This window comes from Sciurus carolinensis, chromosome 12 (genome assembly GCF_902686445.1).
Source record: "Sciurus carolinensis chromosome 12, mSciCar1.2, whole genome shotgun sequence".
Classification (NCBI taxonomy): domain Eukaryota; kingdom Metazoa; phylum Chordata; class Mammalia; order Rodentia; family Sciuridae; genus Sciurus; species Sciurus carolinensis.
In genome coordinates this window covers 54,092,298-54,104,594 of record NC_062224.1, presented here as the reverse complement: position 1 = coordinate 54,104,594, position 12,297 = coordinate 54,092,298, and the positions used below count along the sequence as shown (strand labels likewise).

At 35.7% G+C, this 12,297-nt stretch overlaps 1 protein-coding gene across 1 annotated transcript in view; it reads right to left on the bottom strand.

The window, feature by feature from the left end:
* The window catches only part of LOC124961663 (formin-2-like), a 214,503-nt gene that overhangs the window by 78,763 nt on the left and 123,443 nt on the right, over positions 1 to 12,297 (bottom strand). The gene's annotated exons all lie outside the window — the stretch shown is intronic.

Genomic DNA, 12,297 nt, shown 5'->3' with positions numbered 1-12,297 from the left:
GAAACTGGAGAAAAAAGCTAAATATCCTAGCAAATATCTAAATGATTGACTTTTATACAATAATACTTTTGAAGAGAATTAAATGACATTAGTGATAACATAATGTCCAAAAAGGAACAAAAACTATTTTTAAAAATATGCCTATGTATTTAAAAAACAGCAAAATGCAATATAATATAATGTCAGGAGTGCTAAACATTCTTGGTGAGGGGTTTAGGTTTTATAATATTATCCTGTGCTTACTTTTCATACTTTGCAAATTGTCCACAGGGTATAAAATTTTTATAATAAAAATGCAAGAAACAGCTTTATTGCAAATGAGAGCAAACTTTATTGCAAATGCAAGTGGAAACTTTCTGAAAATAGCAACAAGGGAAACACTAAAGTAAGGAGGCCCATGCTGCATAGATTTGGAGAGTGATAAGAACAACTTAAGATATGCAAAAAAGAATCAACTGGGTCTAAAAGCAGAGGAAACAGACCAAATTGGGTCAGAATATTTTCTCATCAGTGCTGTTTGGTAGAATTTTCTGTGCTGATGGAAATGTAGTATTCTGTGCTGTCCATTATGGTCACCACTAGCTACATGTGGTTAGAAAGCACCTGAAATGTGACAAGGAGAGTAAGAGTTGAAGTTTAATTCAATTTAATTTAATTTACATTTATGCTTAAAAAGTCACATGTAAATAATGGCTTCCTCAGTGGATGGCAGGGATCTACTTATGAAAAAGAAAAAAAAATGTTTCGATCAACAATAGGCTAATTATATACTAAAAATAAATAATGCTAGTGGACAGAACTAACTGTTCTAGTAATCTTTCTCATAGCAATGGTAATCTTGCCATTGTAAGTCAAAGATCATGCAACATTTATCTTTTAATTACAAAGATGACATTTGATACCACTCTGAATCCTTATCTTCATTTCAGGTAAGCAAACTCCAAGTGTTTAGCTTCCCTTAGTTTCAATAATACAAGTCATTCCCTCTTGATGGGAGGAAAGAAATGGAATGGAGTCCATTGATTTTTTTAAATTAAAGTAATTCCTGAATTAAAAGTAAGCAATGTATTATCTTCTCCCAGGAAGAATCAGGTCCAGCAGAGGTGCATAGCTTTGACGTTTCTTTTTCTTTCTTTTCTCTCTCCTTGTGGTTATGAGGATGTGTGGTTGGGCATGCCAGGCAAGTGCTTTATTACTAAACTCCCAGACTTGACATTTCTTCAAGTGTGCTTTGTTGCTTTTTTATTTGCAGGGGGTGGGGGGTCCAACTGTAGCAACTCTTGTTCAACACACACACACACACACACACACATACCAAAAAAAAAAAAAACAGAAAACAAAAAACTTATTTTCTTCTGTAATTTTGGAATGAATCTAATGATTTATGGTCACAAATTGAGAGTATTTTTATTTGAATAAAAGAATAGTATTTATTCTCTTATGGTTTCTCTCATATTGCCTAGAGGGTTTAAGAAATAGAAATTTAAATTTTAGAAAAAGTGTTCTATGAGAGCACATTTTCTCTAATTCGGGTTCAGCAGGTAAATACAGGCTGGTTAAAGAAGTCCTGGAAAAGTTTATATTCATTGCCTAACACAGAATATTGACCACTAGTCAAAGAGGCTGGATAATGTGGGACATTATTAGAATAATAATATATATAAACTATAATGTTTATAGTTTCCAGGGAAACCAATGAAGATATCCAAGACAAGAGTAACATGATTTGCAAATTGAAATCCACTTGAGACTGTTGCCACAGAACTGTGTGTTCATTGGTGCTTGCCACATTTTTGTTGAAAGCCTTAAAAATACTTATGTTCATGAATCCAGCAATAACTAAAACATTAACCCTCATTTTCTTATCTTTCTGCTCTGTTAACATGATATATGTCAAACATAATGAAGACCGTGTAAAAGAGTTCTTTGTTACAAATGAAGATTTTGAAATACCTTATATAAAGAGAATAGTAGGACCAGAAAGAACCAGCAATCTGTGAGGAGTGGGAAGAATGAGAAAGGAAGGAATGTATTGATTATGTAGTCATGCATGACTGATGTTCTGTTGGCTGTGAAATGGGATCTGAGTTTAAGAACCAGTTTTATAGATGCAGGAACTGAAGCTCAAGAAAGCTAAGACATGATAAAATTATGGCATTTGTAGGCAAATGGACGAAATTGGAGAATATCATGCTAAGTGAGATAAGCCAATCTCAAAAAACTAAAGGACGAATGATCTCGCTGATAAGTGGATGAGGACATATAATGGGGGTGGGAGGGGTTAGCATTAGGTTTAGGGTTAGGTTTAGGGTTAGGGATAAGGAGAGCGGTAAGAATGAAGGAAAGAAGGACTGTATAGAGGGAAAAGAGGGGTGGGAGGGGTGGGGGGGAAGGGAAAAAAAATAAACATCATTGCCCTATGTAAACATATGATTACACAAATGGTATGCCTTGACTCTATGTACAAATAGAGAAACAACATGTATCCCATTTGTATACAATTTAAAAAAATAAATAAATAAAATTAAAAAAAAAGAAAGCTAAGACATTTACAAAAGGTCACAGCTATTAAATGTTGAGCCAACATAAGAAGTGCCGATGGTTTGATTCCCAAACTCACACTCTTCATGGTGCATTTTGCAGATGGAATGAGAAAATACAATGCATTCCAGGAACCCAGTGGAGTGTAAAGTTCAAGTCCTGAGTTGATGTCTGTCCTGGAGGGGAGGGTCGTCAGGCTGGAGAAATCTTGAAGGGTAAAGTCTGTTTTGGGACCCTGTCTCTTTTCTCTCCTTGACTATTAAGATAACATGGACCAGGGATCATATTTCTCTTTGCTTCTGCCAATTCATGAGCACAAAGCTTTATACACCACTAGATGCTCCCTCAGTATTTGTAGAGGTATATTGGCAGAATTATGATGTCAAATTAATCAGAGAACATGCCAGCTTAGACTTTGAATCTTGAGATATTAATTTAGCAGGCTCTTTCTGAGCCTTTGCATGGTCCTATCACCTATACTGCTACTCAAGTTTCAGTAGGGAAGACTTCTGGTCATATGCTCACTACAATGGCCTGAAGAATAGAAATACTAGATAGAAGCTGGGATCTCTTGGGACATTCCTATGAAGTTCACCCAAAGCTGTGCTGCTTACTTTGGAAAGAGACTGTGGGAACTATTCAGTTTGATAGCTCCTCATAAGTCTCATGACACTTTTACTGGGAGAGCTTGCACAGATAGCCCCTTGAATGCCCTCTCAGGATACTGCACCAGTCTTTGGACAGCATTTACCTTTGTAAGTGCACTCAGCTATTGCAAAGCAATGCCCTGGTCCTTCCATTTCCAGGAGTCTTTCTTGGCACATCTTAACCCCTGTATTTCATCTGATGATTTGAACTGAGAATGAGAAGAGTTGCCTGGGCAGAGAAACTCTAGGATCTTCTCTAACCTACACAGAGCCATTGTTCTCCCCAAGCTAGCAAAACTTGTCTAAAACAGGATATGTCTAAGAATTCTTTGTTACCTTGCCCTTTGCTTCACCCTCCAGGGACTCCAGCCTGAGGTATTGCATTAATACTGAAACTTGAGGAATAGCACAGTGTGATTTTTGGAGCACAAGGTGCTATCACTGTATACTTCTATTATAACAGCTGGGAGCTGTCCAAAGCTTCACAAAGAAACCAGAAAGCAACAGCAGGACACTGGACTGCCTTAGAAAAATATTTCTTGGCTCAAAGAGAAACTTCTTTAACAAGAACCTGGCACCTCAAACTTAGCAAGAAAGCATTTCCCAGGTTAATCACATAAAACACAGCTTGACAGAATCTGTTCTGTACCAATGCTGGGAAAATGCCATAGTGTAATACATTTGGTATACTTAATACCCTGAGAAAAGTTGCAACCATTTAAGAATAAGTCATAGGAAATCTTTATTGACAGGTAAGTAGGGAATCAGATGTCTTCCTACTTATCTAACTAGTCAGGGTTAAACCTGGCCAATAATGACAGGCAAGGTTTTGGTGTGGCTGCAGATCCTGGGCACTCTTCTAGCTGCCTCACCTTTACCTGAGATGGCAAAACTGGATGACCACTCAGATTCCTTTCAGCTCTCATCTCCTGGGGCTGGAGGAAGTCAGGGTTAACCATGATATTGACATGGGAGAGTTTTAGTACCTGCAGTTGCTACAACTACAGAAACAAATAAACAAAAGCAAAACAAAGCAAAACAAAAACCCACAAAAACAAAACCTGGCCAGAAGTCCTCAAGTTGATTCTTCCTTGTTTAATGTGACATAAAATCATACAAATTTCTCTTTTGTAAAAATGTAGAGAAAGAAATATTAAAATTACCCTGGTTTCTCTTTACTCAAGGAAAAGATAAACTCTGATCTGTGATTTTTGCTCTTTAAGCAGATTTTAATTGAAGAAAACTTATTTGGCAAATCACTTGAGCTTGAATGCAGCCTTCAAAAAAAACCTTTCTAAGAAGTGAGAACAGTTTTTGTTCTTTTTTTTTTTTTTTTTTCTTTTTTTTTGCGGTGCTGGGGGTTGAACCCAGGGCCTTGTGCTTGCAAGGTAAGCACTCTACCAACTGAGTTATCTCCCCAGTCCCAGTTTTTGTTCTTATCATGGCTACCATGATTAGCTCTTTTTCTTTGATAAACTTTGAGATAAATATGCTTCCTGTAGTTATTTGCCTACATAAATAAATTAATAAACTTCCTGTACTTCTTTAGCTGACAGTAATATAAAGGGGAGTTTTTCTTGTACATTGACACCTTCAAAGCCTTCTATCAGAATGTTTTCATCCTAATCCAGATGCCAAAATAACTTCTTCCTCACTTGGGATCACTAGAATTATTTCCTTTGTAACTTGAAAAAGGCACATACTTAGCTGGTTCAGTAATTCACAAGAAAAGTAGGAATACTTGGTTTACCAGGGAATTGGGGCTGGAAAAGTTATTATTCCAAACACCCCCAAATCCATAATTCTCAAAGCAAGCCCACAAAGCAGTCTGAAAATGATCCAAAGGGTTTCCAAATGATGCAAGTGTTTCCTTCAGTTTATATGGGAAAATATGAAGCAAAAAGGTTATACTCAGATTTGGAATACATGAACTGAAATTAGCTTGCTGAAAGAGATGTACTGAGGCCTCTAATTCATATGTTCCCAAGAACATTCATGTAGCACTTGGTACTGTCATAAAATTGTAAGTGCCCTTGGTCAGGATCCAGGGGTTCCAGTAATTTTCTGATCTTCAGAGGCTGATGCTCACGACTAATGTGAAATCCTCATCACTTTAGTTTGTTATAAATTGTTTGGTTAATCCCATAAAGTGTAATGAAGCATATTTGAGTAAATGGCACTCCTGGACTATAAGCTTCCAATAATTTCATATGAAAATAACAAATACACAATACAAATGTGACTCATTCCCATTTCCCTTTCTGAAACAGATCCATCTGTTTCCTCATATAATCACACTGCTATTCCTTAATTTTCCTGTATGTATCCCTTTATTGTTACTACTAAATTCTTTCTTTTCTACATAAAATTTAGTCACCATCAGATAAAGTCTCTCCCCCTACCTAAATATGCCATAATGAGAAGTGCTTGAAACTCAGCTCTAAATTACAGCCTGGATGAAAAATATCACCCAAACAGTACAGCCGATTAAGAATCTTTTGCTCATTCCTCTCTGTCCCGGGCAAGAGGTCAAACATCTGTGCCAGATGCACTGGTTGTCTTATTCACTCTAAACTCTCTCCTTTTGCTGAAGCTTTCCCTTACTTTCTAAACAATACACATAAGTATACTATGTGAGAAATGGTTCCACTAAAGGATTACTTTTTCCTGCTTAATATATAAGTAAAAAATAACATAAAGGTAAAACATAATACAGACACTACTAACACATAAGAGCTAAATATCCATTTTTGCTATGAAATAGCAAGTAGTTTTTGTCTTTTCATATCTTTGCTGATAGACTGACTTATGGAAAACAATACATATCTGCATACTCAAGAGGAAAGGAAGGAAGGAGCTAAATCAGAAATCATTAGCCAAGGTCATTAGGCATTAACCTCAGGCACTCCACTGTGCACATGGAGGGATAAGCAGCAAGGCATTCCAAGCTGGTGGTTCAGTTAACTTCTAAGCTACCTTCAGTAAAACAGAGTGTCTCCAGAGATTGAGTTTATGAACTAGGAATATATTCCAAACATATCAATATGGTCTTAATTTATATCACATTTAGGAATATTTAAATTTCCATTTGGATAGCTCTTTGTAAACTGTACATAGGCATGACACAAGTATACATAAAATAATTTATATTCATATGCAATATCCATATACATATGTATACTAACGTAAATATTTGAGTAAGAAAGATCAAGTATTTTAATCTTTGCATAAATAAGTAAAAGTCAAACCTTTCATGATCTGTATATCTCATCTCATTTGTGTTTAGAAATGACAAAACCTTAAAATAATGAAGGAGAATAATTGGGACTATAATATGGATTTTTAGAATAATGACATATATGATTCCTTCTAATGAATGTCTTAGACAATGAGTGCGTATTATGTGTATTTTATTTTTTAAGGACGTAGTTTATTGTTTATTTTCATTGAGATTAGTTCATGGTGAATATTTATTTTATAGAACAAATTATAATACCAATGCTTTGCTTTATAATTATAGTAATCCAAAATAATACAATAAATAACACTTTTCCTTTTTATTGAGAGATATGGAAGTCCATTATTTACACAAGTTGTGAGGTTATTTTCTGGAAAGACAAAATGTTTTATTTTTATTCCTGAATCTACCTCTGGTCTTGTTCCAATTTAGAAACATGTATTGATCATGTTAACTTTAGGAAAAATGTTAGAATATTAATATACTAAATATGTTTTTTTCAGGTTGATGATAGAACACATGGAGAGTTTAAAAGCAGGCCACACTTCCTAGAATTCTGCCTAGAAGAACACTTATGTTTTACTTCTCTGCCCTTTTATTACTTCCTGGTACTTCCGATTGAGAATGCCAGGTTTCTCTGCCTGTTACAGGGCAGCTCAAAGCTACAGGAAACTAATGGTAAAATATTGACCTGTCAAGAAAGGTTTCCCATGATGCAATGGCTGAATTTCAGACACTCCCCAAGTTCAGGGAGAAACACGGAGGAGAAATAACACACTTCAGGTGTCCCCATTACTCTGAGATCTTGATTCAGGGACTGTCTCAGGATGAAATATATTTAAAAAGTAAAAAACAAAAGCAGAAACCAGAAAGCAAATACGAACAACTTGCTCAGATGAACTTTGTTAATCCTTCTTTCTCTGGCAAGAATCTGCTGTCCTGGGGTGTCTGATATAGCAAGCAGGGAATCTGGAAGTGGTCATTGCCCTCCACCCTCACAAGAGAAAAGAAGAGCTGAACAAAGTAAAAACCAACCACTTGTTCAGATCTATTCTTCAGAGGATTAAGGTCAGGGGACAAACCAATGACCCCATGATTGGAGAGATGGACAGGCATATAGAGAATCACCATTTAGAGGAACAGAAACCTTTGGGGAAACCGGTGCTAGAATAGGAAGCTTCAACTGGCTAATATCAGAAGGCTATCAGGAGGCTCAATGTGGACAAATTTGAGCATCTAAAAACTCTTTTGCTGGGATGGGAACAGCCCTGGGGGGCAGTGAACTACCAACTTGTGACTTTGTGACTTTTATCTCCAAGAGCCCATAGGTTTTCAAAGTTAGGATCTGAGAAAATTCTCTCATGTTTCCAATAAGGAGAGGGGCAAAAAGTAACATTTTGAAACATGCCCAGAACATTCTGTTGTTTAGAAAGCCTGCCTCCAGGGAAACTGAATAACTGAGCCTTATAGATTGAGACTGTATTAGAGCTGGTGGGAGGGAAATATCCAAGTGCAATCTCCTCTAATCTTTTATTGCACCTAGGTGGGAAAAAAGTTCCCCAAACTCAAGAAACACATGTGAAGATCACCGCCTAGGGTCAAGCACTGGCTATGACACCTAGTCTTTATTACAGGATTGTACAATACATCCCCCCTTCACCGAAACCCTACCAACATATTGGTGGAGTTTCTATAGATGAATGTAACTTAAAGTACCAACCATTGCAGACTTTATTTAAGGAGAATTTTCTAGGAAAACCCAAAGAAAATAGGGGAGAAGGGAGCTAAACAAGGACACCAATGCAATGTTAGCATTTGAAACCTCTAGTGACAGCTGACTGCTAGCCAGAAAAACATAAAATTTCACACAGATGACCTATATACTTTGTTTCTTCTGTGCAGTACATCATGTCCTGCTTTCAACAGAAAGTTACAATGCATACTAAAAGAAAAAAAAAAGAACTACAGTTCCAACAGACAGAACAAACTTGAAAACCATACTGAGATATGGAAGAATTTTGAGAATTATCAGACAGAACTAAAAAACAACTATGACTCAAATACTGAGGTTTCTCATAGAACACGTAAGTAACACGCAAGAACAGGTGAATACTGAAATTGGAGAAATGGAAACTCTAAGAAAAAAAACAATAAAATATAAAAAATATTTGAAATTATTGTAACAGAAAATTAAGAATACTTTTGATGTACCAATTGACAGATGGTGCATGATTGAAGAAAGAATTATTGGAGACTAGACATATGTCAATAGAAATTTCCAAAACTGAAATGGAAAGAGAAAAAGGAATGAGAGAGAGAGAAGCAGACAAGGTAACAGAATATCTAAGAATTGTGAGAAAATTACAGAAGGTATAAATACATGTAATGAGAATACCAGAAAAAGAAACAAAAACATTTGAAGCAATGACTTAACATTTCCCCAAATCAATGACAGAAACATGAACTGAATTGTATCCCTCCCCCTAAATTTATATGTTGAAACCTTAGAATTTAATTCTACTCGGCAATAAAGCCATTAAAAAGGCACTTAAGGTTAGAGTGAGGCCCTAGTCCAATATGACTTGTGTTGTTATAAGAAGAATGGAGGAACTTTAGATTAGATAGAGGGAAATGAGGGAGGGGGTATGAAAAATGGTGAAATGAGACAGACATCATTCCCCTATGTACATGTATGTATGATTACACAAATGGTATGAGTCTACATAGTGCACAACCATAGAAAGGAAATGATGTATCCCATTTGTGTACAATGAATCAAAAGGCAGTCTGAAAAAAAAATAAAGAAGGAAAAGAGATGCCAGGTACACACCTATACACAGGAAAGGCCATGAGAGGATGCAATGAGAATCCGGCCTTCTGAAAGTCAAGGAGAAAGACAACCCTGCAAATAGATTGTTCTTGAATTTATAGATTGCAGAAAATTGCTAGCTTGCCATTTATTTGTTAGAGAACAAATTTCTGTTGTTAAAATTACAGTTTGTGATATTTTGTCATGGCAGCCTTGGCAAACTAATAGATGGAACCACAGAAACAGAAAACACCAAATAGGACAAATAGTTAAAACGGCTATACCAGACACACATTCCAAAGTGAGAAAACCAAAGATAAAGAAATAACTCTGAAAAAGCCAGGTGGAAGAGGGATATTACCTAAAGAGAACAAAGTACACATATTACATTGAACTTCTCAATGGAATTCATTTAAGTAAAGAGAAAGGGGAGTCATGTATGTCAACTGTTGAAAGGAAAAACCAACCTATAACTCTATATTCTGTGAAATTATCTTTAAAAAATTGAGACAAAAAAAGGATTTTCTCAGATATTCCAAAATTGGGGGAATTGGTTGATAGGGGACCTGCCTTTCAGGAATAAAAGAGAAAAGGAAAATGATAAATATTATAGATTGAAACTTAAATCTACATAAAGAAAAAACTATTGAAGAAAGCTAAACTATGGAACTAACCTAGGTGCCCTTCAACAGATAAACAGATAAAGAAAATGTTGTGTGTATATACATGTGTACACACACACACACAATGGAATATTACTCAGCTTCAAATAAGAATGAAATTATGGCATTTGCTGGTAAATGGATGCAGTTGGAGAATCTCATGCTAAGCAAAATAAGCCAAACCCAAAAAACCAAAGGTCAAATGTTTTCTCTGATACGTGGATACAATAAGCAGGGGGGAGCAGTAGGGAAGAATAGTTACTTTAGATTAGATAGATGGGAGTGAAGGGAGGAGAAGGGATATGGGAGTAGAAAGAAGAGTAGAGTAAAACAGACATTATTACCTCATGTACATACATGAATGCATGATTGATGTGATCCTACAATATGTACAATCAGAAAAATGAGAAATTATACTCTATGTATGATTGTATCAAAATGCATTCCACTGTCATATATAACTAATTAGAATAAGTAAAAAAATTAAAAAATAAATGAAAGATAAAATTTCTTCTTAAAATTCTTTTTAGATTTTAAGTGCGTGCCTCTATTATTTATCCAAAAATATACACAAATTATCAAAGATTTCAAAATGCAAAGTAATCATAGTAAAAATAGGATATTCTAGAGAAGTGAGCACTCTGTTTTATTGGTGCATATTAATAATACAGAAAGGTGGGTTTCATTGTGGCATACCCATACATACACAAAACATAACAAATTTCACTCCATGTTTTCTCCCCCACACTTCCCTCCTTGCTCCCTTTAGTCCCCTTCCTTTACCCTAATGGTCTCCCTTCTACTTTCATAGAGTCCTTAATTCTTCCTCTCTAGCTTCAGGATAATGGAAGAAAACACCCTACTTTTATCTCCGCATCTCACTTAATTAGCTCAATATTACAATCTCCAATTCTGTCCATTTTTCTTAAAATGACATAATTTCATTCTTTTCTGGCTGAATAAAACTCCTGTGTGCCTATACAGTCAACGTTTTCTTTATCCATTCATCAGCTGATGGACAGCCAAGCTGTTTTCATGATTTGACTGGTGTGAATTATGCTGCAATAAACATGGGTATGCAAGTATCTCTGAAGTATGCTGACTTCAATAAATAACAAGGAGTGGTTTAGCTATATCATATGGTAATTCTATCTTTAGCTTTTTGAGAAGCTTCCACACTGATTTTTTAGACACTATACTAATTTACTTCCCACCAACAGTGTGTAAGAGTTTCTCCCCTTCTTCCTTATCAGCATTTATTGGTATTGGCATTCTTGATGCTTGCTGGAGTGAGATGAAATCTTGGTGTACTTTTGATTTGTATTCCCTGAAAGCTAAAACTTTTCTCATTCTTAACTGATTTAAGAGATAAAAGTTTTTTTTCAAAATGATAAGAGCAACAGTGTATGTAGTAATGACTGCTTAAATGAAAAAAATGACAGCAATGTCATAAGGGGCAGGAGGGAGAAACTAGGAGCACTTGGTTATGAAGCACTTGTGTCACAGATGAAGTGTACTAAGGTATCTGAAAAGAGATTGGGATTAATTGTATAAATATACTGTAAACTCTAAAGAGACCTTAACAAATTAAAAAGAAGCATAAATAATACACTAGAAGAAAAGGTAAAATGGAATCATATGAAGTGTATTCTGGTATTTACTTACATTTATTTTATTTTTAAATTAGTGTCTTGTGGATATACATAATGTTGAGATTCACTGCAGTATATTCATATATGTACACAGGAAAGTTAGATCAGATTCATTCCACTGTTTTTCCCTTATCCCATCCTTCCTCCCTCCCTCTCAATCTCCTTCTTTCTTCTACTCCCCTGATCCTTTTTTTTTTAGGCTTTTAAGAGTTTTCAAGGATGACCAGTTCTTTAATTTTTCAGAGAATAGCACTATGTCTCAGATCCTCTACATATGTCATCACATACTAACTAGAAACAGATCTCCATGTAGAACCCAGGTATGAGTCCTCTTTTTCTCTGCTAGATCACACATCCCCTTTACTATTGATTTCTAACAGCACTAGGTTATTTTCAGAAGCATACTTGGACAAAAGTATAAATAAATTAAACAAAAGATTTTATATCCAAGCTGGGCGTGGGGATGCATTGCCTGTAATCCCAGTGGCTTGGGAGGCTGAGACAAGAAGATTGAGAGTTCAAAGCCAGCCTCAGCAATAGCGAGGCACTAAGCACCCAGTGAGACTCTACCTCTAAATAAAATACAAAATAGCGCTGGGGATATGGCTCAGTGGTTGAGTGCCTCCGAGTTCAATCTCCAGTACCCTACCCCCCCACAAAAAAAGATTTTATATCCAAAATATCAATTGTAGTCCACAATTATTGTTCCACAAAAACATTACCTTCCTTGCCTTTTTTTTTTTTTAAT